The sequence below is a fragment of the Lipophrys pholis genome (genome assembly GCF_963383615.2).
Source record: "Lipophrys pholis genome assembly, chromosome: 10".
Lineage (NCBI taxonomy): Eukaryota > Metazoa > Chordata > Actinopteri > Blenniiformes > Blenniidae > Lipophrys > Lipophrys pholis.
In genome coordinates, this window is record NC_137640.1 from 23,074,616 (window position 1) to 23,101,748 (window position 27,133).

The 27,133-nt window shown below is 41.9% G+C and overlaps 1 long non-coding RNA gene across 1 annotated transcript; it reads left to right on the forward strand.

Moving 5' to 3' along the window:
* LOC308115241 lies at nucleotides 1-26,889 on the forward strand. Its single transcript, XR_013935671.1, has 3 exons — nucleotides 1-266; nucleotides 11,631-11,778; nucleotides 25,823-26,889. It is a non-coding gene; the product is annotated as an uncharacterized lncRNA (long non-coding RNA).
* The last annotated feature ends 244 nt before the right edge of the window (nucleotides 26,890-27,133 follow it).

The following is a 27,133-nucleotide window of genomic DNA, read 5'->3' on the forward strand; positions in this document are numbered from 1 at the left end:
GTCCTCTCAGCGCTCAATCCCGGCGAGTGTAGACATCACTGAAGACCCGACACCGGCGGAATCGGACGTCCACTGTCCACCTCACGCGAATGACCAGGTGTTATCTTATACTAAAAAAAAACCAATCAAAACAAAACAAAAACAACAAAAAAAAAAAACTTTGACTCCATTCAGCGAGGTTCACCGTTCGTGGGCGCGAGCAGACTTTATCTTCCCATCAAACGGAGAGACACGGGGACCAAGCCCAGAAGTTATTCACATGAATTGTAAGTAAGCCATTTTTTTTTCTTTTTAATATTTATATATATATTTTTTCTTCTTTTCATCGATTATGATCGCACTCAACAAATAAAAAAAAAAAATCGAAATCATGATTTGATCGTTAACTCAATTTTTGTTAAATGAAACGCTCAATTTATTTACTTTTGGACCGTGTGCTCGCCTTTTTTTTTTTTTTTTTTTTTTTTTTTTTTTTTTTTGTGTATCCATTCAAATGATATCCAAACATTGTAAACCTCTTGATCGTGGATTTGCATTGAAACATATTTGACTTCACTTACGAGGGGAGTAGTCCCTCACGATGCGTGTGCGTCTTGTGCGTGTCGTTACTTTGTGTGCGTCCCTCAGAATTTTCTGTCATTGTGAATGTGCGCCTGTTTGCGCCTACCCCCCCCCCCCCCCCCCCCCTCTTGCATGAAATATATAGGTAAAAAGCACACTGTAAACCTGCTGACCTTAGGCAGGCAGGCAGACTGTGCAGCCAGTCCACACGGCTCAATGAGGACAATTAAAGCAGGGGTGGTGGGGGGGGGGGGTTGGAGAAGAAATAACTGGAGTGCTTCGGCCGCATTAAAAACATGGCTGGACTTCACTTCAGCCCACCATGTAGGGTCAAGGTGGATATTCACTCACCTTATTTGTCAGCTCTTGTGCAGAACATGGCTAAATTGAGACTTGACATTACCAATCTGTGTAGAAGATTCGTTATCCAGTGAATTGAATCTCACCCACTAAGGTCACGTCACTCACTGAACCCTTTTAATGATCGGAAATTAGTGGGTCGCCTGGGTCAGGGAAATGAGGTGCAGGGTGCAAAATTTATGTACATTTGGGAGTCGAGGCAACAGAAGAAAAAAAAATACGGTGCCCTCTGATTTTCCATGCTCTCTGCACAATCAGAGGGAAAGAAAAAAGAGTGTGGGGGGGGGGGGGGGGACCATGGCCATTTGATGTTTTGAAAGGCTTCAGATGGCTTTAATTAGGACCTATAAAATCTGTCTGCCCTGTTCTCTGAGGCAGTGCTCTGGTGGAGCAAGAAGGGAGGGGAACTGGCAAAATTCTTAAAAAAAAAAAAAAAAGAGAGGGGGGGGGGGGCAGAAACGCAAACTGACACAGAAAGTCACTTCAGCAAAGGAGCATCTTATCAAATTTTTATAACCGCTCTACTTTTCTTCTCATTGCTCCCCCCGCTTTACCTTCCGCCCGCCCTTTACTTGATGGTGGTGGTATGTAGGCAGCACTCTTATTCCCTCTGTGTCTGCCTGCTGTGTTATCTCCAGTCAGCCCCCCTCATCTTTCCACCACCCTCAATCTAACCATTGCCTACAGTCGGCCCCAGACACCTGAAGGCTAGACATGATGATCAAGAGAAGTTCCAGTCTGTCTGAAGCACAGCCAGTTGTTTTAGGTTTTCTCCGTCTCCTCCTCCTCCTCCTCCTCCTCCTCTCCTTTTTCTTCCTGTCCTCCTGCTTGGCCTGGCTTGCCCTGTCTGTGCATGTTGCTTCTTTCTTTTGCCCTTCATCCACAATGAAGACACGCTATGTTGTTTGCGAGTTTTCGCCTTTTGTGTGCGAGTCTGCGCCGCTGTCACCGTGTAGCCTATGGAACTTGGATCAAGTGCGCTTGACTCACAAAGCTGCAGCACACACTCGACACTCGTGAGAAAACATCAAAGACTTTCTTTTTAGCCTTCTTCGACGTGCACACGAGAGGGTGAAATACCCGCCTAATTTCTCCAGTGACTGTGATTTCTTTCCTGCTATTTCCTGTTAGAAAATGTGCTGCTCGAGTGTTTATTTAAAAAAAATTTTTTTACATTATTTGGCTTTTATTCACTGTAATTGGCTCTACCTCAACCCTGGTTTTCCCTTTGTCAGTAGTTTACTCAGATGTAGTGACATTCAATGTTGATTGCGATTTTGTTGAAAGGGTTCACTGTTTATTTGATGGTGCTCAATTACGAGTAACCATGAGTTAAATCCTTTAAAAGCGAACCACAACATGTAATTATTACTCAACATTTGAATTTTTTTAATGTACCGGAGGCATCAGATGAGACAGTCACAGTGTTCATGTTGTACTTCGACGACAGTAGTTGTCTTTGTATTGAAACCTACATTAGATTGCGATCTGCTGCCAATCGGCTGAAAATACAAAAACGGTAATTAAAAGAAAACGTTAATGCTTTCATATGTGTATATCGGTGACGAATTCATCTTCAGCCGTGTTGTACATGTCTTTGTTTTTGCGATCTGTGTTGGCTACAGATTACGTCATGCATCTTCTGCTGGGTTAGCTAGATAATAAGATAGCCTGCTTTATGAAAAATGGCTGATTGGAGTCTTTGTTGGACATCTCGGCTGCGTCTACACAAACGCAGCTCGTATTTTCTTCCAAATGTATTCTGGGTTGTTTTTCCTCAACCGTGTCTATTTCGATAAACTTGTTTTTTTTAGAAGATTATTCCCCAGCAGCTGTAATGGGCTCTCGGCGCATCCACGACAATATAATCTTCTCAGATATGATGTTTTGAAGAACAAGCACTGACAAAATTTGCACGGAGCTTCAGTCCAAATCCTGCCACTTGTTTGTGTGTGTGTGTGTGTGTGTGTGTGTGTGTGTGTGTGTGTGTGTGTGTGTGTGTGTGTGTGTGTGTGTGTGTGTGTGTGTGTGTGTGTGTGTGTGTGTGTGTGTGTGTGTGTGTGTGTGTGTGTGTGTGTGTGTGTGTGTGTGTGTGTGTGTGTGTGTGTGTGTGTGTGTGTGTGTGTGTGTGTGTGTGTGTGTGTGTGTGTGTTTTTTTTTTTTTTTTTCAAAAGCTGACTGTGTATCATCGCATCAAGGAGATCTTTTCTTCTGCCACCATCCTTTTGTAAGGGGAAGTAATAAAATGCTCAATGGGTGCAACAAGCTGTTCTGCCCTCCTACACTTTGAGGTTTTCTACCTGGAGTAGAATAGAAGGCCCCTCCAAAACGAAAGGGGAGAAAGATCATTTCATTGAAGGCCGAGGATGTGGGGGATGTTGTTATGACAATGAAATATTGAAGTTCTGATCCCTGCATTTGTTTTGTGCGAATGTGTATCATTTCAGCTTCTATGGGTGCTTCATCATAACATTCTAAGCGCAAAGTTGTTGATGTTTAGCGATATCGGTCTGTAAAAAGAATGATTTGTTAATTATCCCGATACATCCTGTTTCGAGTGAAACGTCATCCTCGCATCTTGATTATACAATGTCTCCAATAATGATGCTGGACAATCACAAAGCCCATAGATTAGGATTTTGGAAACCAGATTTATTTGTGCGAAAGGGAAGTCATGGTCAGGAATGTAAATGGCGGAGTCATTCAATTAGCACCATGCCCTTTCCTGGGAAAAGTCCCCAGCCGTGAAGAGGTTAATTGTTTTTTTTGAATCTCCATCCGGGGAGAGAAAACGGGTGAACGGGAAGGATAATTGAGGCGCTGATAGTTGAGCAGGTTATGGATTACTGTGCCTTTCCAGAGGAGAAAAGAATGGGGAGGTGACCAGGAGAGGAAGAAGAGAGGGAAAGGGAAGGAAGGGGTGTGATAGGCTATGTTCAGCGGCAGGGGTAGTCTGGCCTCCTTTGGCTGGGGGGGGGGGGGGGGGGGACCAATCCTGTTTGGTCCACGAGGTGACCCCTGGCCCCTGGCGGGTTCCTCCCTGGTCCAGGTGCAAGCCCTCACTGTTGGCAGCTCACACACAAACGACGCTACAAGCTAATTTTTCACACAGATTGGAAGCACTGGGGGAAATGAGACATGAAAATGCCCCCACCCCCCCACCTCCCCACCCCCCCACCTCCCCTATTTTATTCATGCCATTCTGCTTTCAGAGGTTAAACATCTCTACTTGTCAGAACGGGTAGGGGGTTATGTAGTGATGAAAACCTTTGTTTCCCCTTCATACGTCCATAAAATTATTCTTTTGCCGAGAAAATGAGCAGGTCTCGTTTAATGTGAGGAAACGATGAGTTGACATTGGTGTAATAATCACAAGGGTGTTAATCAGAGGCATGTCATGTATAATTACTACAGTGTTTGATAACACCACCACTGAATCACCTCAGGCCATTAGAGAAAGTTTCTCTTTGTTAATAATGGCTGTTAATAAAATTCAAGAAAATCCGGATGGAGTGAACTCTTTGCACAGCCCGCTGGTTAAAGCACTGTAAGGTTAATGAACCAATTTACATACTTTCTGCTGCCATCTGGGCGGAATGACAAGGCAGATGCTCCTAACTCTGTACTGTTGCACCGTGCTGTTCGAGATGGTGGAATGTGTCAAAGTCCACCGAGGTCAATAAGCACATCAGGTTGACAACATTGGTGAATAAGCTGAAAATCAACGCTGTTAAAAGGCTTTTGTTGCTGTTGCTTAATTTCATTAATCCCATTGCAAATGGGTAAATAAGAGCGATCATTCTTCAGAGAGTCACTCTTAAATAGTGTGGATTAAACCCTGACCAATCCTCACCGGGGAAAATAAATAAAAGTCAGAGAAATAGAAGTCTTCTAAGCCCGAGGCAGTGGAAAAACTTGGCAGAGGCAATCCACAAAAAACATCACCAGTTACGATGCTGGAGACTGGGTGAAAAAAAAAAAAAAGCAGGATTAGTATCTATCCACCTCCCCGCCATCTTCATCTGGGTGATCACATTACAAATAGAACATTCTTTAAGCAGAGGAACAAAATGAGGTCTGTCGGCGATCAATAAAGCCGTGTGAAAGCAAAGGGATATACTTAAAAAAAAAAAAAAATAAATCAAAGGCTCTGGTTGGCATGGCCATCATCTCACCCCGTCTGCTGGAATCAGATAAGAGAATGCGGGGTGGGGGGGGTGGGCTTGCAGGAAGGGATGTTCGGCCCCAAGGCAGCTTGACTTGACGACTATCCCCCCCTCTAGTCACCCATTGCCGACTAATTTCATCGGCAAATGGGCAAAAACCCCTAATGTTTCAGGATCTCGCTGCTGCCGCTGCGATATCATAAATGCGAAAGAACAACCAAAGGTTGAGCTGTGTTAAGGGGGAGCATGATGTACGCTGTAATACCTGCTGTTTGTATGTTGAATAAATACACAACAATTTCTTGAACGACTCTGTTGTCCTCCATGGATAATGGATTTTCGCCTCATGCTTCACTGACACGATTTAAAGAAAATCATATCACCTTGGATTTTTTGCGTTGAAAATGTGTCAGATCTGGTGTGAGTGTTTGTCTCAGATTAGCTCTATTGTGCCGTGAGGAGAGAGAAAAGGAGGAGTGAAGTGTAAAAGGAAAAGGGTTTCAGGGGGGGGGGGGGGGGGGGGGGGGGGGGCAGTACCCTCACAATCCCAGTTGAAAGAAATAATTTGAACAATTTTATGAAAGCAGTATTTGTCCGGTTGGATGGTTCTATCAAAGCCCAACAGCCACGGCGCAATGTGTTTTAAATGACATGGTGAGCTATAAAGCTTACGAGATGTCGGGTTAGAGTCATTCTTTCAGCCGCACGCTCTCCAGGTAAATGCAGATAATGCGCTCTCGAACTGCTTTTTCTATTTGCGAGGGACGTCTCATTTCTGCAGATGGCTCGGCGCTGACACGAGCTCTGCCAGAACTTCTGTTCTCAGCGCTAAGCTGCTACAACATTCATGTGGTGAAGATCAAAAGACGTCATGGCTACACTGTATGCCTGTAAATGTAGCCTACCTTGAAGTGGCAACACCATTCCCGTTCTTAAAATACAATCAGTTGGGTATTTATTCATATAATTCTTTGGTCTAATTTCTCCTTGTGTATTTTCCTATTTGGAGAAGACCTTTAAAAAGGTGGAACGTGAAAGTAGTAGACTTTCAAAAGGTAAGTGAAAAAGAGATGTAACTAGAGTTTGTTGGCGAGCTTTAATGGTGAAATCTGTTGTTCATTGCAGTGCTGATAAAAGAACATTTGCCTCTGCCCATATTTGTTGTTGTCTTTGGTTTCAGAACCCCCTACAGTATTTCCTGGTGACTCACTTCTTTCCGAGCTATTCATGCTTGAAAACTTCCTAAGGATGAACCACACATATTTTGAGTTTTATCGTCAATGAGGGACCATTGGGCATAATGAAGTTCTGTTTCTCAGCATGAGATTGGGAGGCTCATGATTACAAATGCTTCTCTTATTGTCTCCCATCATCTCCTGCCTAATTGAAGACAATATAATGAGACGATAGGGTCTCGCACATCATTCTGCATCAATGGCATGCTCTATGGAACGTGCCAGTCTTTTAAAAGTGGGGTCGGGTGGAGGGAAGGTGTGTGTGTGTGTGTGTGTGTGTGTGTGTGTGTGTGTGTGTGTGTGTGTGTGTGTGTGTGTGTGTGTGTGTGTGTGTGTGTGTGTGTGTGTGTGTGTGTGTGTGTGTGTGTGTGTGTGTGTGTGTGTGTGTGTGTGTGTGTGTGTGTGTGTGTACGCGTATGGATACTTGAATGCTCTTGAGCTTGTTTAATTTGGACCAAGAAGATTTACAATTAAACTAAGGCTCCCGGGGGGCTGCTCGTTTTGGTCAGCTTCCCCGACTTCATGGCTGCCTGCCCTTGTAAACGCTCCTCGATGCGTCTGGGTCATGCCTTTGGGGGTGGGGGGTGGAGAGGGGATATGTGGGCGGGAAAGTCTGCCTGTGGAGGGCTTGTCTCAGATGATTAGGACAGCCAAGTGAAGGGAGTCCCTCAGTGGTTGGCCCCTGATCCCACAGTGGCTGGCCCCCTTCACCACTCTAATGTGCTCTGAATAAGTCCCCCTCCACGCAGCGTTTGTTGCGCGATTTGGCGGGAGGTGGGGCGCTGGGGATTATGTCTGGCCATGGTTTAGGAGTGTTTGTCATCTGCCCCCTCGAGGCCTACATTGGCTCCTTTGTTTGAGTGTCAGGCGTTCAACGTCAAAGCGCACAATGTGCCTTTGCAATCGGGGCATCTCGGGTGAGGAAGTGACACGGGATTCCATGTCTGGATTTTTTCTTCTTCTTTTTTTTTTCTTTCAGTATTTCAATTTAAGGGTTGAGAAATTAAAAACAGGCTGTTTAGGCCTTGTACTAATAAAACCGTTTTTTTTTTTTGGAGTGATTACCAAAATCCACAAGCTCTTTAAAAACGGATTGTAAACTTTTTTAGAAACTGCTACTTGCAGCACATGTTCCTGCTCCCGCCATCTTTCACATTTCTGAATCTGACTTGTGTGAGGTGGTATTCAGTAACAGCTCAACATGCCTTTTATTTATCAACATGGAAAGTTTAAATCAAAATAGGATCGGTATCATGTCACAATGACGCAGCAGTAACAGGATCACAGAATGGAAAGAGGTACAGTTCGGTTATCAGTCAACCAGAATGTTTTTTTAGTTCGTTTATTAGGCGCTAATTTAAAAAGAATACATCAAGCTCTAAACAGCACTTTTTCACAGATATATTGCGCTCAAGTCTCACTTTATCTTGAATATCCCGTCATAACGATTTGCCCTTTTTTGAAAACTGTGAAAGGCATTCTGAGGCGCGTAGGATACAATGAGCAGAAAGAGCACTAGAGAGGCCGCTTTTCATCTAATGTTTGCACATTGAGAGGAAAATCCGCCTGCTTCTAACTCTGTACATTTGAATTCATTTATAAACATGAATGATCTGCTATGGGATGACTGAGGAAAAGCATCTTTATTTTAATGGTTCTTTCTTGCTGGATAATCGTTGTTCATGCCGAGACTCCTGGTGGCGACACATAAAACCCATAGATCAGGTAATGGTCTCTGTGGATTCACACGTTGCGTTTCCCTACATGAAATGTATAAGAAAGATTAACTCGTCACAGCAATATGAGCAACAAAGAAGGTTCAGAGTCCCGGCCCATGCACCACAAGTTTTAATCGAAACAATGACCATGTTTGTGGACTGAAGAGGCTCTCGGTGGCGGTCCGAGAGAGAAGCCTCCCGTGGCTGTGTGTCCAAGTCATTTGGAGCACCAGGAAATGGCAAACATTCCACCTTCTTTGTAACAAAATAAACTCACATCTTGCCCTCTTTCTCTAAGAGTTGGACATTGTTAGAAATTTGTGAAACAAATTGTGAAAATGTCTTTTACTGCAGAACCTGCCTTTCGTTCAATTCGGGGTTCAAATCCTGTGCAGCCTGTGATTGGAGTTTTGTAAGTCTTAAGATATTCATTCAATCATAGCGATAATGTGTGGGAAATGAAAGGCAGTCAAGTATGCTGACGCGCTGTCTTCCTGTTGGAGGTTTATTGCCCTTTTCTGTTTTTATTAATAAAGACACAAACATAAGACAAGCGTTACTTGCTCAACCACATATCACAAAATATTCATTGAAAGTCAAACAAAAGTGTTAAACGTCATCTTTTCTACGCAACACTGTCATGTATGAGAATCCCTTTTGGGTCTCAGCTCTCTGAAATCCAACTTACAACTCATTGTGACTCACAAAGGGACACTGTAATGAGTAAGCATACAACATACTGTGTTTTTTCTCAGGCGTACGCCTCGTTGCTTTACAGATGAATAATTGCACTTTTTGAGGACATTTATAATATTTTTCAATAATTAAATTCATTGTAGAAGTGCTCAAACAATTTGGATTACTTCTGTGATGGAAGTATATGGAAGTATTTAGAGTCACCGTTTTTCTTTCTGAATAACCATAACGATTTTTTCTTTTTTGTGAAGCTGCCAGAATGTGACTGACTTCACTGTACATGAGTTGATCAGGTCATAAACACATTACAGCTAACTGATCAAGAGAAAAGCTGATAATAAAAAAATAAATAAAATCCTTCGTTAAAGTGAATGTTGTATCTAGAAGAAGAAAAATACAGTTTAACATTAGAGAAGTTTCATAGTTGGTGTGAATTTGGTCTATAATACACCCTTGTTCAAACGGTCTTCAATTCATGGAAGGCAGGTCGATAGTGCTTAAGTAATAACAATTGTACAACTCCACTTCTATTTTTTTATAAGACTTAAGATTTTACCAGTTTTGGGATCATACACCGATCTATTCAAATTATTTTAAAAAACAGCCACATTTCTTTTCCTTCTTTTTTTTTTTTTTTTTTTTTTTAACAAGAAGGCAATTCCACTTCAGATGATGTCTGTGTGGGCAGGAAGCCTTGAAGGTTTGCATCATGTCTGCCACGTTCTACCCGAGGGCATTCTCGCCTCCTTACAGGCAGGAAACACACGCACACATTTGCTCACGCATGCTACCGTTTTTCCTCACAGCACAGCGGGAGTCTGTCTTCATCTGTCCTATTGATTAATGAAGCAGGCGCAGCGGGTGTTCGGCGAGAGGCAGGAGTCTAGATCAAGGCTGTGCGCTGCATCGTTGACATACTCGCGCCACATAAACACACGCAGACACAATCACCCGTTCACACTCGCGCTCACACACGCTTTCACCGTCTCTGTCATGTTCTCTGTGTCTGTCACAGCAGACACGACAGACATTGGCAGCAGCCATGGAACACACACACACACACACAAAAATCATAGTTCACAAACATGCTATTGCACACTTCTGCACGCAGAATGAATTAATATGGCTCGGTTGTGCGGGCGCATAAGCTGGAAAGGCGTTCTCTATAAACATAATGTTTGGAGATTAGTGGGGGTTAATGATCCGATTGCCTCGGAGCTGCCGCTTTTTTGTGTGTATTTTTGGCTCGGGGTAAAAAGTACTCTTCTTCTTTGCCGTCTTCCTCACTTCCAAAAGAGACGTGCCCCAGGCCCCATTACGAGAGCAGTATTTATGCCATTAGAAAACAGGGTTTGCCGCACCAGCCGCGGTAAAAGAAATAAATGGCTAAAATTATGTCTTGACTAACCTCAGCGGGCAGGCACAGTATTTTCTTTGCATAAATGAGAAATTACACGTTTGTGCGCTTTAAGGCTATTTTTGTGATTGGCCTGTTGGAATATCAAACACATTATTTTTTGAGGCATTTCAATGTGAAAGCCAAGGAACAGAGCTGTTTTCTTAAGTGTTTGTCCTTTTCGGAGTTGAAATAAAAAAAATGAAAAAAATTTCTCTTTCTTTACTTTAGTGTTTTTAAATAGAATTTCTGTGTAGAGCAGAAAATAGTCCTCTGGAAGAGAGTTTTCTTCTGGTCTCAGTCAACTTGAGTTGGTGGGTTCACCAAGGGTGTGGTCCCTTAAAACCCACTCCCCCCCCCGCCCCCCCCCCCCCCCCCCCCCCCCCGCCCGCCCGCCCCCACTAACACTGAGTAATCCCCGTCACGTAACGCCGAGTGGACAGAAAGCTGAACAAATGACAGCAGGGAAATGAAAATGACTGAAAAAATATTGCTGAGGCCCTTATTTTTGAAGTGACTCTTCCCAACACCAGCTCCATTTTCCACCATCAGTCCCTCGCTCCTTCTCGTCCTGCCGTTCCTGTTGAGGCATGCCTCTGTCTCCGCCAACCAGCATCATTCAGGACGGGGTGAGAGGGCAAGAAGAGAAGAAGGGGAGGAGTCGAAACAAAGGAGCACTGTTGCTGTCTTGCTGGAGGGGAGCAGTTATGGGGTACAGCCAGAGAGAGAATATGACCGAGGAGCTTTATCATTACGAACAGGGATTAAAATTAATGGGACGGGAGCTCTTCTGGTTTAGGAAGACTGCAGTGTGTGTGTGAGTGTGCGTGCGATAGGGGAGGGATGGGGGCATTGTTTTCAGGGGATTGTACAATATTTGTTTAACCCTGGCTTCATCTGTGCAGCTGTATGTTATAAATGATGACGGAAAGGGTGCATGCATTTGTGGCTGCCACAGCTGTTAACAATTTCAACACTGTACCGTGAGAGAGACCCCCCCCCCCCCCCCCCCCCCCCCCCCCCACCCACCCACCCACCCAACCACCATACATATACTCAGCCTGTTTGAAAAAGAGAGGGAAGATGAAATGGGAAGTGCATCGAGGTGAAACGGTAAATAGTGTCTCACAGTCATGCCGTGACTCTTTTTTTTTTAATACCACTAAATTCTGATCCGTTGCTCAACATATCAGATGAACACTTTGTTGAAGGCAATAACACAGAATGCGTCTTTACTCAAAAACATGTCATTATTTAGGCCATGCACTGCATATCTGAATCTCTTGTGGAATTATTTTCAGAGTTTTGAAAGTTAGCTGAATTAGAGGCAATGACTGGTACCCCATGAGGCCCAACTCTGCGACTGGAGAAGTTTGTTTGTTTTATTTATTTATTCATTTATTCTCACAGAGGTGTCATGCTTCTTGCTGTACAGCTGCTTCACTCAAACCGTTTGTCAATGGCTCATTTCCCCCTTTTCTGTCCTTTGCTCTCTCAGGTCAAGTAATAAAGTGACACGATAAGAAGAAACACTTGAGCGCACGCAGTGCTCTGCTAAACCGCAGAGGAAAGGAAGGGAGGACTGAAACGCACCCCTCCCCCAGACCAGAATGCATTGAGAAAAAGTCAAGAGTGATTAAAGAGCGGTAAGAGAGATCAGGTTATACATTGTTTTCTCTCTGTCTACCCGTCTGGCCGTTGCATCTGCACCTGGATGTTGAAGACAGCCCTGCACCTGGTGTGGGCTTGGTGTTTGCATGCTTGCATGGTTTTGTTAAGTGTGAGTTTGTTTTTGTGTTTGTCTCCGGGGATGGGCCACAGCACTTGAGGTGAACAACAAAACAACAACCTCTGTGTCGCCTATTGCATCTCCAACTTTCCTGTTGTTTTTGTTTTTATCGGTGTAGTGTTCATTTGTCTGTCATGATCACCAAGCAACCACAATTACATATACGTGTTTGTGTGTTGATCATTTTTGGGTTGGGTTCACACAGACAAAGCCTAATTGATAAACCTTCTACAGAGCAGTGTAACGTATTATTTCTTGAACCAGTTTTTAAAATAATATCCATTCAGGAACTATTGTAAAGGAATAAATAATGTCAAGGTTTGTGGTCTTTGAATAACAACTTTATTTCATAGTGTTTTAGATACATGTCATGTACAGAAACATACTAATTTTTCATTGACTTTTATATTTCCCATAACAATAAAACATTGCTCTATATCATCTCTCTTCAGTTCCTCGTAGAAGTCTCTTCAAGTAGCTTTTATTTTGCTTGGGTTATATAAGATTATAAGATATTACATACAAGTTAAGCTTTTTATTTATTTTTTTTTTAGGTTTAAGATATCTAGCATATGCAAATCTCACAAAAGGTGTATCCTTGTGACAATTTAAAGTTACAAAACTCTCGATGGCTGTTTACACACAGTTGAATACAGGATTTAAGATCTTCTCCATGCACTAAGTGGCCTGCTCTTTTGGCAGTGATTACTGTAATTGTACTATACCTGCTTTGTAGTCAGAAAATAAATCAAAACCCATTTCTCTCCACACGAGAGCTTCAAAATAAGGTGTTTCTCTACTGGAATGAATTCTCACCGTGTCCAAGGCCACACAAACTCCACCTGTGCTATCACAATTCCTTGTCTACTTCTAGAAATTAAAATCCATGTTGTCGAGATGCAACCTATTTTTTGGGGGGTTTTCTCCAGCCATTCATTAGAACAGAAAACTCCAAACATTTTCAGGATTTGAGGTAAAAAAACCCAAAAAAAAACACTATCTTGCAGAAGAGTAAATTCAAAATGCAAAACACAGGAGAGAAAGTGGGACAAGCGCCACCTTATTGCCTTAACTATTTCGGCGGCTCCCAAACTGAGCGATCTCTCGGAGAGTAATCTTCTCACTCTCAGTGTGAGGCTGGAGCAGCAGTAAATCATTTGCTATCATGCAGGCAATGAGGAGAATGGCTGCATCGTACACAGATAGGAGGATGGTTAAAGGGGAGAACCGGTGAGGGGTAAAGAAAATGTTGTTCTTCCCAGTACTCGTCATGTTTTCTTCTGATGAGACTCACTTTAGGGACCCACCCAGAGGTTATAATGGCGGACGTGTCATTTTTTCTTCAAATCCCTTTCTCGGGAGTGAAGTCCAGGGTTTCTTATCATTACTATTATTCCTATTTCTTTGTCAGATTTCCCCATAAGCTTAATAAATAGACTTATTTAAGCTCATTTGTTCTGTTGGGTTGTTTGGCTTTTTTGAGAACTAAACCTTCTCTTCTACAAGGCGTAGGACTTTTCTGCCTTGGTGGTGTTCTCCTCCATCCAATTGCAATATTTTCCCAGTGTGCATTTCAATTTCTAACTCTGTGTGCAGGACTTTCCCATCACAGCAATGTCCAATAGAAGACAGAAACAAATTCAGTTCAGTGAGAATCTGTTCATTTCACTTCAGGTTACCTCGTCTCATGTCAAGCCACTCCTGTTGTACTCGAATCTCTCTCCCCCCGCTCTGTATGTGTCTTTCATTCACGTATTTCATGTCAACTTTGTGTCTCACACGTTTTTAATTCCTTTCAGTATTTATTTATTCTTTTTTTTTTTTTTTGCTGCACAGTATTCTTAATTTCCTGAGCCCCGTCCACATAAAGCTAGCCTTGGTCTTTATTTACTAACTGTCTTTCTTCTGTGGTATGTGTTGGTTTCCCAGGGAAAGCACATTCCTCTGTTGTACGAGCGATTCAATGTATTGGCTACACCTATTAAAAAAGGTCATTCCACCATTTCAAGACAAAACATGCTGGAAAAGATTAGAAAGGTTATGGGATGTAATGCTTAAATGAAGAAAAACAATCTTACAAGGTTTTGCCGGATTCTAAGAGCTCCGATCGCTTATTCATTTTGAGCGATTTCACAATTTTCGCTTCATTTTAAACAGACCTATTTTGAATGTGCCTGAAGAAGACCTTTTTTTCCCTCTGTCTTTTAATCATTCTTTTGATAGATGGGCTTTGTATCAATCAAGCGCCAGGAGCCACGTCTTCTCCCGCTACACAATGGAGTTTGGTGTAGCGGGATGCAAAGGGTAGTCTTGGGAAGAAAGAAAGGAAAAAGGTGGGAAGGATGTTGTAAGCAAATATCCCGACGTGCCACTGGTCTTATTCTCTTGCCCCTTCTTTTCCTCTCAAGTGTGTCGGCCTTCTGCTTCCGTGGAAGAAGGTCTTTCAGGAGCAGCCGGGTCTGCCTAAGCTGCCTCGCAAAGCTGCAGGACTTTAGGAGCGGCGTGGTTCCCTTTTTGGAGGCGCGGTCCCAAGGCTCATGCCACACTGTGTCACAAGGTTTTATATTTCCAAATCACGCGTACGGGAAAATGACAGGCAAATGAGTCCCCGCACATCATGTCATATTGATTCGGTGCAGGACTGGAGGACAGAGCGAGTAATCGCCAGTTTCACGCTCGCGCCGAGTAATTGACAAATGATGGACAGTGGTTTACAATGGTGAGATGGAAAACACACTCAAGTTGGGCGACGACCATGAAAACCTAATGGACAAGTGTCGAAAATTGTAACATTTGTGTCCGCACAAAGAAGTCCATGAAACAACAGAGTGCAGCGCTATCAAAGACACCCCCCCCCCACACCCCCACCCCCTCCTGTCGGAGCCTGAGGACTGAAGATTAGAATGAAAGCTTTTATTGAGTTTGAAGCAACGGCAGTTTCAAAATGGACAGATGAATGAAAGATTGATGGGGATGAAAAGGCAGCAGTGGAAACTTTTATTTTATATTTTATCTAAAGGGAAGGTAGTGGGCCGACGAGATTTTACAGAGAATCGGACGCCACAAAGGGATGGGTCGGGTTTTAAAACGTCATCCCAGCTTGAACATTAGATAATCTGTCCATGAAAAAAAAGTTATTATAATAATTTAAAAAGTGGAGGGATACTGCAGAACTAGTCAACAGTGAAGGGGTTGAGGGCTGATGGAACAGCGCTTCTAATGTCTTTATAAGGCCATAAAATACTGCACTTCCTGGCTTCTCACTAATTGCTACGTGGAATGGGATGGGGGGGGAGGCTCCAGTCTACCAGCCTACTAAATGAGACCTCTAAATCCTCACCGTTTGGTCTTTGGGGGCTCTCTGTTGAATTGCAGTGTCAGTGAACACCGAGCGCAATTCAAAACTGAACTTGAAATAGTCTTGATTTTATAAGTATAGGAAGCCAAGGAATGACCGTAAAGTCGAGAGGAGATGAAGAGGGCAAGTGTCTCTAATCAAATGTGCTCTCGGGGGTCCTCTCGAAAATAATAAAAATGAAGGGTGAAAGAGAGGAACTGAGAGAGAGAGTAAATGTCAAAAAGCTAAGAGCTAGAATATTATGTACTTATGTGCTATTGGTAACAATAATCATCTCATCATAAGACTGAGAAGGACTGCGGTGGGTCAGGGAGATCTTATTGACTTAGCAAGAAAAGACTACAAATGACTGCTGTTCCCTAAGGAGCTTTATGCTGGACTATTTAATAATAACAATTAAAAAAAAAAAAGCCAAGTAATGTTTGGCATCAGTGGAAAAGAAAACATTTTCATTTCATAAACTGTTTGTTTAAGGGACCCAGCCACCAACCCCTTAACCCGCCAATGAACGCAGTAATGAGCAGAGCTTCCACAAATGTACAAACTAAGTCCGGGCAAGAGAAGTTATTTTAATTAATTCCTAAATATAAAAGTTTTGTTTCCAAAGTTAGAAAGCATTTATTTTGAGTCCTTGAAAATGTTTTGAAGCACGAATTACAAAAGGATAGTTTTATATTTAGTGTAAACACACATTCTCAGATGTGGAAAATAGCATCAGGGAGGACAAAATTTGAATTAATACTTTCCTGACAAAAGATATTTGAGCTGAACTGATTGAAATGAGAACAAAATACCATGAAGTCACACGAGGCCATTCATTTTAATGGATGTGACACGACGAAGACAGAGGTTCTGTTTCTCTGCTCCCTTTTACACAGGTCACAGTGATAAGTCATTGCAACTTGGGTTTTTTTTTTTTTTTTATGCTCCTTATGACCCAACTGGGATTCAAAGGTCAAGTACAATGAATGTTCGACATACATGCGACTCCCAAAATACATTTTCAACTTTTGTCAGTGTCTTATGATTTCATGAGCTGTGAGCCCAACTTTTTTTTTTTTCCTTTTTTTTTTTTTTTCTCATTTTGATTATGGAAGCACGCATATGTGGGCTGTATTGTGAGTAATCTTGACAAAGTACAGAAACTGTGGAACAGTTGCCTTTTCTGTCCGGGGGTTTTTATCAGTGGGTGAGAGAATGAAAACGAGTCAAAGGCAGCCCCCTAAGCTTTTCATAATGCATCCCGAGAGGAGACAAAGGCCTGCATTCACTGCTGGGTGTCGATAAGACCTATCATTAGTCTGCCATTGGAGGTATTACTGACACGCACAAACACTGGGACATGCACATACACAGGGTGCACTGAGGCACTTATTCCAGCACCCCCCCACACACACACACATACACAGGCATAAATATTCCCGAGCACACTAGAAGTAGGAGAGGCAGCCAGGCTCGACTTGAATCGAATAAAGGCAGAGGAGAGGGACCCCCTGCTGTTTTCCCATCATGGTAGAATTCACTCAGCCTTAAACCAGAGACGTCCACACTCGGCTTTACCTTCTCTATTTATGCATTTGTGCTCCTGCGCGCATGTCTAAACCTTAGAAAAAAATTCAAAAGTTGACTGAAATTAACGAATAGAGATGCAAGACAATTTAAAAATAAAAAAAGATTTTGAAAATATAAAGGTTTAAGATAGGAATGGGAAAAAATAGACAAACTACGAATCGGTCACTCAAATTAGATGCCAGCAATAATGATCCTTTTAAAAAGCTGTTATGTAGTGTTTAATCCTGGTCACTTTCAAGGTGGGACATCGAGAGAAAGATGTGAGGCTGAGATATATTTTGGAGGAAAACAGGTACTCTTTAATATTTTTTTTTTTTATAAAGTTGCAGTAGGCATTGTTCAAATAGATGGCAGCCTCAATAATGTTATCAATTTTGTATTATCTGTCTGAGGACGGGCTGTTTGATCTACAAAACTAATACTGTAGCTCACCTCTGTTTGTGCTCTAAAATCTGTTGTGTTTAAGAGTTTTCCTGCAGACACAGATACACAAAGCCAAGTGGTAAAAAAATCTGTTGAAGAATGGGCGGAAGCCGCAAGCTGTCTTGATGATAGAACCCCTTGTTTACAGTAGTAATACCAATGTCTCAGAATAATGTGCTATCGACTTATTGATGGCAAAATGCTACGTGCAGCGCATTTACTTAACTGGACAGGAGGAAAATTAGACGCTGAAGAGGAGTTGGGTTTTCTATTTGCTCTTTCATGTATACGTGTGTCTTGGTCGAATCAGAGGGGAGAAGGCAGCACTGCTGTCTAGTTCTTAAGTAGATGATGGACCGTAGCTCGTATTCCCATTCCCTCTCATTAGCTCAGCCCCCTGAGAATATATGAGGTTACTTACCTTCTCTTGCTCCGAGTTCCCGGGCCAAACGCCAAACGTCAGATCTGGGTCATTAGCCTGGCTGCTTGGAACAAATGGCCTTCGATAGCATCTCTGCTAAAAACAATAGATAAAAAAAAAACAACGGGGGCATCTTCACCTCTTGAACTTCAGTGGATAGCCTGTAGGAGAGATTAGGACAAAAGCAGTGATGGTGGCCATTATCTTTATTTGTAGCTTTTTTCGTCATGCTGTTTGCTTTTCACTTTGTTTGTTTTTTTTGTTTTTTTTTCCCTTAATAATTTCTCCAGATTTCTGACAGTTGTGTCTTTTTTGGAGCCTTGGAACTTCATTGCGCTTCAGCTGAACATCACAGCTGTTTGCCCGAAAACAGAAAGCACACAGAAAGAAGTGGGCACGGGATCAAAGCCCGGGGAGGATTTGTCTGGCAGATTGTCTCTGGGGTTCTGCCTTTGCAGACTCGCTCTCGCTCTCTCTCTCTCTCTCTCTCTCTCTCTCTCTCTCTCTCTCTCTCTCTCTCTCTCTCTCTCTCTCTCTCTCTCTCTCTCTCTCTCTCTCTCTCTCTCTCTCTCTCTCTCTCTCTCTCTCTCTCTCTCATTGTGTCTTAATGTGTCTTTATGTCTTTCTACATGCACGCCACAAGGTTGCTCCTCTCACGCTGCCAGCTTGAAAACTAGACATCATGAAAAAAGAACAGTGCAGTCACAACAACCTCCTCCCTGGAGGGGTTTGCCTGTTTAATACGGTGTACCTGTGGGGGCGCGTGCAGGCGCTGTCCTCTCATCTAAGAGCCGAGCATTGCATACGTTTGAATGTCAGAGGGTTTAATCCCATTCCCCCTTGATATTTCTGATCCTTCACTTGATTTTGAAGCTGTTTTGTCATCAGAAATACTGTACTTGAAGTCTGAGATCATTTACGAGTCATCTGGTTTTCAAAGATAATCCACCAATAAACTCTTATGAAATCAAATTTACCATTTAACAATTGTAAAAGAAAATTTTTTTATTTCCATCTTAGTCCCTCATGCTCTGAAAAATATCTCCCTATAAGTATTTCTCATGGGGTTTGCGGCCGATTGGTTGGAGGGTGGCTCAGATGTCTGTTTTGAGCTGAAAGACACGCCCATAGAACGGATATAATTAAGGCTAGTGCCGTTTTCTTTCTTTCTTTTTTTTTTTTTTTTGTGAGTTAGGAGGGTGTTTTGGTGACTGCTCTGGGTGGTCTGGCTCTACATGTCAGTACTAGTTTATTACAAACAGGCATAATATAGTAAGAACGCAGACATATACTGACAAAACATGATTGGTGTATTGAGTGGAACTGAAAAGCAGAAGTGAAAACAGCCATGTCATTCGTTTCTTGCTCGTGTGTCGTTCGTTATGTTGGTTGTGTGGACATGGCACAGCAGATTTCTTTTCTTCATTGAAAGCGCTGCAGCCAGCAGACGTGTCTGACATTCATCTAAGAATGTATCATTTGCGAATCACTGTCTTTTACATATCATCTCATAACTAACTTCAGCATTTGTTCAAGCCTTTATTTAGGCACCGAGAACCCAGAGGAACCGCAAGAGCTTAAATTTCCGTACAGATGCTTACCATAAAACCTATACTTTTGTCGTCGTCGAAATAGATATATGTATTTATGGGCACCTATTTAGCTCATAAAACTCGAGATGAAACCGAACTGCAGTATTTTACAGTAAAGCGCCAAACATCAATCAATCAAAGTATCTTGCATTTCATCCCTGGGTGGCCCCAGTGGAAATTGGACTAGCTTTTGCAGAGTGTTTGTTCTCTGCCAGTTGAACCACACATAATCACAAGCCCAGAACGTTTACCTTAAAAATGCAAGGGAGCTGCTCATAATGCCGACGCTGGTTTTCACCACGCCGTCTCTGTAATATGTGAGGGGACAAATGTCACTTGGACGATTGTGCGGTTTTAACGGCGCACTTCTTTGTCATTCGTCCATTTAGTATGTGCACAACACAGACACTAACAGATCACATTAAATTAAGACTACGGAGAGTCTTCCACCCTCAAATTTAGACAAAGCCTTCTTACGTGATGGGAACGAGTGCAACAACTTGCAATGCGAGTCAATCCCACAACAAGGGCTTTCAAGCCTTCAGCCCTGATTAATAGTGTCTTCTTGTTAGCACATAAACAGCCAGTGTGCAGTCAAACACTAAAACGTCCGTTAATTTGCAACTTCTTTTTTTTTTTTTTTTCCTCTCTTGTGAATTGGCTGATTTAGTTGGCAGGAAGAACACAAGTCTTTTATTGTTGCATTTTTGATCTGAGAACACATGGGTGGTCTGTTTTTGTTTTTGTTTTTGTTTTGTTTTTTATGTACAGAGATTATTAATTGGTGACTCTGTACTAACGCTTTTAATGACGGCGGTGCCCTCCCCGGTCTAAGAGAGTCGGCTCATTGGAGCACAGAGGAAGAAATGGGGGCGTGAGCCCGAAAAACAATGAGCGAAAACCAGAGTGAAGAAATGATGGAGTAAAAGGTTGAAAAAGAAGCAATAAAAGCTATAAAAAGCAGTAACTCAGGAATACATCTGCTTGTGCAGACAGAAACAGTGAATCGCTGGTGCACTCTGGCAGGAGCTGGCAATGGAAGAGAGGTAAAGTTTTCGAAAGGAAAACAAGGAGAGGAGTGGGGGGCAGTTCTTACGCAGCATAAAAGGTTTAATTTTTCCTTCGGCTGTGGTGAGCTGATTTCCTGTGCTGCCCCGATTCACTGTATTTAACATCAAAGTGAAGTACGAACAATTGAAGCAATTTTTCATCTGGCCAAGGTCAATCATTGTTCTTTCTCCGTGAGTATAGCTTCGGCTGGGAGGAATTCAGAGGAACCATATTTCACTGGCGGGTCTATTTTAGCGAACCACTTTTTAACAGCCTTTTGGACAGACTTTGTTTTTTCTTTTTCTTCTTAAACTATATTGTGCGTGTGATTTCCAGGATTTTCCTGTGCTATTTATGACAGTTGTGTTGCTTTCTTTCCTTCAATGTAGAAGATGTAGAGTTACATCTATTTCAAATAAAGCATGTTGTTTGTTTCACGACAAGTTATTCAAATAAACGTAGTTAATATAGATTAAGTTAACATTCACCAAGAATTATGAACATCGACTGGTAATTTAGGATAATTTGAGTCTGATTTGGTATCTCAATCTCCACTCGGGATATTTACATAAACAAAAGCACACCAACAATGTGGTTGAGCAGCTACTACGTGCGTGTTTAAACACAGAAGACATCGACTTCAACACAAACACAAGAAGGCCTTATGGTTGCCACATGTATCCATGACCCTTCTGTGGCATTTTCTTTCACAGACTACAACCGCAGCACATTGAACAGCAGTGTTCTTTTAAATCATTATTACCCCTAAAGTGATTTAAAACCATTTATGAATATGACTGCCACAGGAAATTTGATCTGCTCATTGACCGTGAATGAACCAGCAGCTTTCTGAGTGCAAAGTGTGACTCATTATTTGTCACAATGGGAGACCAAATGGCGCTCGAATCAAAGAAAACATCAGGACACGCAGAGTGAGTATGACTGGCTAATTGTAAAAAAAAAAAAAAAAGCGACATAATTTGATACCTTATAGCCACAGAAATGATAATGATAATAATAATAATAATAATAATAATAATCAGAATCAGAATCAGAATCCTAATAATCAGAATAGTAGATATAAATGTTGCGATTTAACATTTTTCAATAGCAGATTATTTTCACAGTGTGCTTACATCCTTGTAATTGGTTAATCACACTCTTCTGATGCTTCAGTCTTGATTGGACCTAATTTACATTTTCATTTGCCAAATATGAAAAAAGTAATTTCTATGAAATGTAGCTGGAACACCATGAAGAGGTTATTCTGTTGCACACAACAATGAGAAATTTAGTCCCCAGCAAACAAATGATATACATACATGCATTTGGTACACCTGAGACACTGATGGCTATTAAATGTATCTGTCTTTGTATTTTTTTTAGATCATCTTCATTATATTTATATTGCATTAATTAAAAAAGTGGCTCTTAGTAAGATAAGTGTTAGTTTTAAACTCAATATATATATATTTTTGAAGAATAATACCAGCAAATCAGACATGCTGTGAAAACAGAAAACATGAGCAGATAATTACTTGATAATAAAACGTATAACTTGAACATTCTCCATATTGTTAAAATATCTTGCTGAAAGAAAGAAAAAAGACATTTGAAGATATGCGGTCATGCAGTAATTTTTCATCGTGATGGGAACAAAATGGTTTTTTTTTTTTCTTTTTTTGTTTTTCAAATTAGGTTAAATGTAATCCGGCAGAAATATTCAGTCTCCATGCACAAACATGTTTGCACACTTCATGTCGTATTACAAGCGCGCTGAATTATGGAGGTCTTCAGTCGAGTATTCGGAAAGCTCCATTAGTCACCCCCTGCTGCATCTCCAGGTTGAACCAATTTTTCTTCTCCCTTTCCATCTGGTCAAGTTAGAATCGTCGTACACAGAGAAATTCTCTTTGATAATTCATTCTGTCTCTATGCCCGTCTCATCACGCTATGGGCTGGTCAGACACCCAGCTCCATATACTAGTACATCACGGACAGCTTTTTCATCATGACAAAAAAAACCCAAAAACAACTTCATTGTGTGTGCCCGACGCCACATGAAAGTATATCACGGACACAGAAGCTCATATTAAGAGCGACACATCAGCCATGTCATCATTTACTAATCACCGGGATGCTCTGCCAAGGTCTTTCACAGACGGTACAAAGTGACTTCAAAGGCTGATTCACCACGTTTGTGAGAATGGCTGCGGGTGGACGGGAGGTATTTTTGTTTCCGCGCAAACTGCCAGGCTTACATTTAGCCTCCGTCCTCTTATTTAAAGATGAATCACGTGTTAATGTACACACACGCTGGGGTTTTGTCACAGTTTCTCGAGACCACCCACAGTGTTTATAGGGACTGGCTCGTGAGTTGGCGCGCTGCGCGCATAAAAACTTCAAATCTTATCAGTTGGAAGGAGGAGGTGAAGTGCCGAGCTAGTACGTCAAATACTAATCAGGAATCAGGCACCACTACAAACATAGGTGGGCATAAAGACAAACGTGGAGCACTTAGTGTGGAGACACCATGTGGAATATGAGGCAGTACCTCGATTTGTGCATTACATGGATTTGTTGTGCTTAATTCATTAACAACCGTGTGCCTGTTTCTTACAGTACGAATCCGAGCCCACCGAGGCAGAAGAATACCAGTGGTGTGAATGTGAAAAAAACAAAAAAACAATTATCCAATGAATTTCTTTTCTCCTCCTTCGCTGAATGTGCAGAAACATTCTAATCCCAAATTCCGGAAATGGAAAATAATTAACTGACTCCCTGAGAAAAGTTGCTTCCTGGTCCCATTCAACATACGAGCCAATTAAATGATGCTCAGCTAAATTTATAAAGCAACAACAATTGATTTCCGATGTGTGAATACATTTGAGCTGTGAATGTGCGTTTTCTGTCGTCGTTGCGCGTGCGTGTTTGTGGCGAGCGCGTTTCTTTTTACTCAACAAGAAGCCCTCCATAAACCATTAAAGCTGCTGTTTGTGGAGCAGCATTGTGGGCAAGTCAACCCTCCGTGTCGCGGTGTATTTATGACATACCGTCCCTTCTTATCTCTTTTGGGTTTCAGTCTTTTTATTTAGCCCATAAACTGTCAGAACAGCTGCACCCATTATTTCGCATTATGATTTACCGCCGGTATAAAGACGTTAACAGGGAACGTCCGAATGTGTTGTGTTTTAATGATCCTTTTTTTTTTTTTTATATATATATATTTTGGATTCAAACATGCATTCCGTCTTGACTCCTAAAATGAAAGTGTGTTTATGAGTTTTATGAGGCTGTATGTACACAACTCCTTATTATACAACCGCTAATTAATTTGCGCTAATATCGTGTTCAGAACATGTTTGGGGTTTTTTCCCCCCCGGTCACGAAACGCCACACATGCACTCTGTAGCACCGTCTGAAACTCCAAATTCACACACAAAGTAAAGTGAGGGGGGGGAAGAAAAAAAAAAAAAAGGAGAACTAACAGCTAGTTTCACTGCCATTAGAAAGTACAGTGTACTGGAGCAGGGGTTTTCAGAGAGTGGGAGGATGAGCCCCCTCCTTCCTTACAGAGCTTCACCCATGTTGCACCACCCCCAGCTTCCCAAGTCGCACACCACACATCCTTTGTCTTATACCTCGTCAGAGAGTTCGGTTGATATTTTTCACATTACGAAATTAACTGCTTTTGGCAATTTATTTTACTTTTTTTTTTTTTTAAAGCCTCGCATTTATTTACAGTTAGATTTAATGTTTTGCTGTAAAGCTCATCAACTAATAAATCTACAAACCCAATCCTGAATATGTATTTTATTCAAATATTTTTCGCTTCCGCCTCTCTTTATTCTCACCCCCTCACCCCCCCCCCCCCCCCGCCTTTATTTTCCTGATGGTGTCTCTCTTTGAAGCTCTCCGTTCACCCCCAGGGAAAGTCCTCCCCACACTTAGAAAGAAACTGTACTAGAGCTACTTCAGTCAGGAAACAACACAGTGTTCTTGGTTTATAGCACTGTGGTTCTAACCAACTGGAATGATACGGATCAGCCTTGCCCGTTCGAGGCTAACTTGGTTTGCAGTCGACGTGCTGTGTGTGTGTGTGTGTGTGTGTGTGTGTGTGTGTGTGTGTGTGTGTGTGTGTGTGTGTGTGTGTGTGTGTGTGTGTGTGTGTGTGTGTGTGTGTGTGTGTGTGTGTGTGTGTGTGTGTGTGTGTGTGTGTGTGTGTGTGTGTGTGTGTGTGTGTGTGTGTGTGTGCCAGCTATTAAAGCACTTGAGAGTCAGAGGGAAGGACTAGCGCTGCTAATGGATGTGTCTATTGATGTTCCCATTTAGCAGCACGCTGTAAACGATAGTGTGATGATTGTGTTGAAGACAGAAGGAGGTGGAGGAAGAGTGGCGAGCCGTTCGGCCCGGGCGACGATAATGACATGGAGGGTTATTATTTGGCGCCCCATGGAGTCTCTTCCCACTCTGTGTGTTCGTGTGACGGGTAAAAGAGAGAGCAAGTGGAGAGCAGCACTCCTCCATGTCTCTCATTGGCATCGCTCTCCCAGCCTATTGGCTGTTACTCACTTCTGTCTTTTTTTTTATTTTCTCCCCGAGTCCACTCCTCTCGTGACATTACTTAGCGAAGCATGTCTACATCCAAGTGTGTCTACCTCTGTTCCCCTTTTCTCAATGGACCTTACCTTTTTATTTTTTTATTGTGCAGAGCAAATATCTGTTGTGAGTGTGTCTAACCGCAGAGAAACGAAATAATGCAACGGAGGCAGCAAAGTAGTTTTTTTGTTATGAATTTTTTAAGATGGCAGGTTGCACTTGAAATATTGATTCACCCACCAGTCAATTCTTTTTTGTTTTTTTCTTTTTTTTTTTGCCCAGCTGTGTGTGCGGATGCTGTCAGTTTCAATCAGTGTGTGCGTTTGATGAATATGAATACAGTCAGGCTGCCTGCAGGTTTGGCAGGAGACCACCTCCAGCTGGACTCAGACCCCGACTCGTGTGTGTCTGCGTGTGTGTTTTGGAGCGTGGTGGTGCGAGTCAGTTTGTATCCGTCAGTGACGTGACAGAATCAGAAAACAAAAGACAAACAAAACAAAAAAATAAAAATACAGAAAACATCCCGTCGATGCATTAAATTGGATTTCCTCTATGAATATACCTAACTGGTTGTTTTTAAATACAAGAAAATACATTTTAGAATAACATGTTATATAACTATATATATATATATACATGCATATCTTTTTTTTTGGGGGGGGGGGGGGGGTGCTGCCTCACCCTCACTTCCTTTCCCTCAGTCCTTTCATCAGCCTGATTCTGTCTAGTCAGTCGTCGTAGGTTTTATAGTTGATGGCGTATTGTCTGGTGGAAGATTAATGGTGTCAAAAATAATTTGTAAATGTCCTGTCAGTGTTGGAGACATCCATCTATCATTCTTAACGCATGTGTACGTGTGTGTCTCTCTGTCTGTCTGTAATCGCAGGTCAGCAGATGAAGAGGGAGCGACGCCATTCCAGCTGTGAGGAGACGGAAGAAGTCAACAAGCACGCGCACACACACACACACACACACACACACACACACACACTCACACTCACACTCACACTCACATTGCTGGAGGCTCATGAGCAGGTGAGCATTAAGTCAGGGAGCTAAATAGATCACGTCGCGGTATGATATCTGCAGACAGGCAGACAGAGGAGGCCGGTCTGTACCTGCAGGCGGGGAGAAACAACTCACAGCAGCCTCGCCAGGAATTTACTCGCCCTCCTGAGAGAGAGAGAGAGAGAGACAGAGTGTGAGAGAGAGAGAGAGAGAGAGGGAGGAAGACTGAAGGTGAGAAGAGTCCTCCTTTCCTAACACATACTTAGTTTTTGCAAACTATTTCAACGCCTCCCGCTCACACAGAAAGGAGATGACATTCTGTTTTAGCCCCCTTTTGTTAAAGCGTGAAAAAAAAAAGATATTGACAACCTGGATGGATGGATGGATTGAAATATTCTAAAGTAACACTAATCTGAATAAATATATAAGGGTATTTATCATCGCAAAAAAATATTGCAACTTACGTACAAGAATAAATAAAATACTGTAAATTAAATGAAGTTCAATATAAGAGCAGTTATTATTCGGAAGACTAAAAAAAACTATTTACATGATATATATAAAAAACTCAGTTAAAATTAAATCAGTTACCAGTTTTTGTCAAACAAATTCTGGTCATCACTGAACATGTATGTATATAAAATACATGTTTAAAGCACTTTAGATAATAAAATGACCAGACATGAAATTAATCTATAAGTGTACATGTCAACTATCTTATAGATTTCTTCATATTAATATTTTGTGTTGTGAAATTGTTCTATTACTCATTTTAGATTGAAAAGATTTTTTGAAATCATAAATTACAGTTTTGTTTTTTCTTTTGATGTGTTCTTGTAAAAAAAAAAAGAAGCTGGCTTTTATTAATCAAAATTGATTAATTTAGATATAATAGTTAAAAACGTCACTCAAGAGTCAAAAAAAGGTGCCAGTCCTGTGTAAATTAAAAAAAAAAAAGAAAAGAACAAAACTTGCTCCCGTTTAAGATGGCTCACATCTTTAGTCCAGTATTTCTCAACAACAGTGTGTGAACATTGTCCTCACACTCCTGTGATAGAGAATACAGATGGCTCTTTTGTTGTTTTGGAGTAATCTAATCGTCTCCTGTACGATTTATCTTACCGGAACTGCCAGCCTGTTATGACAGGGTCCACCACACTAATTGTGAAACGCTGATAATATCAATTAC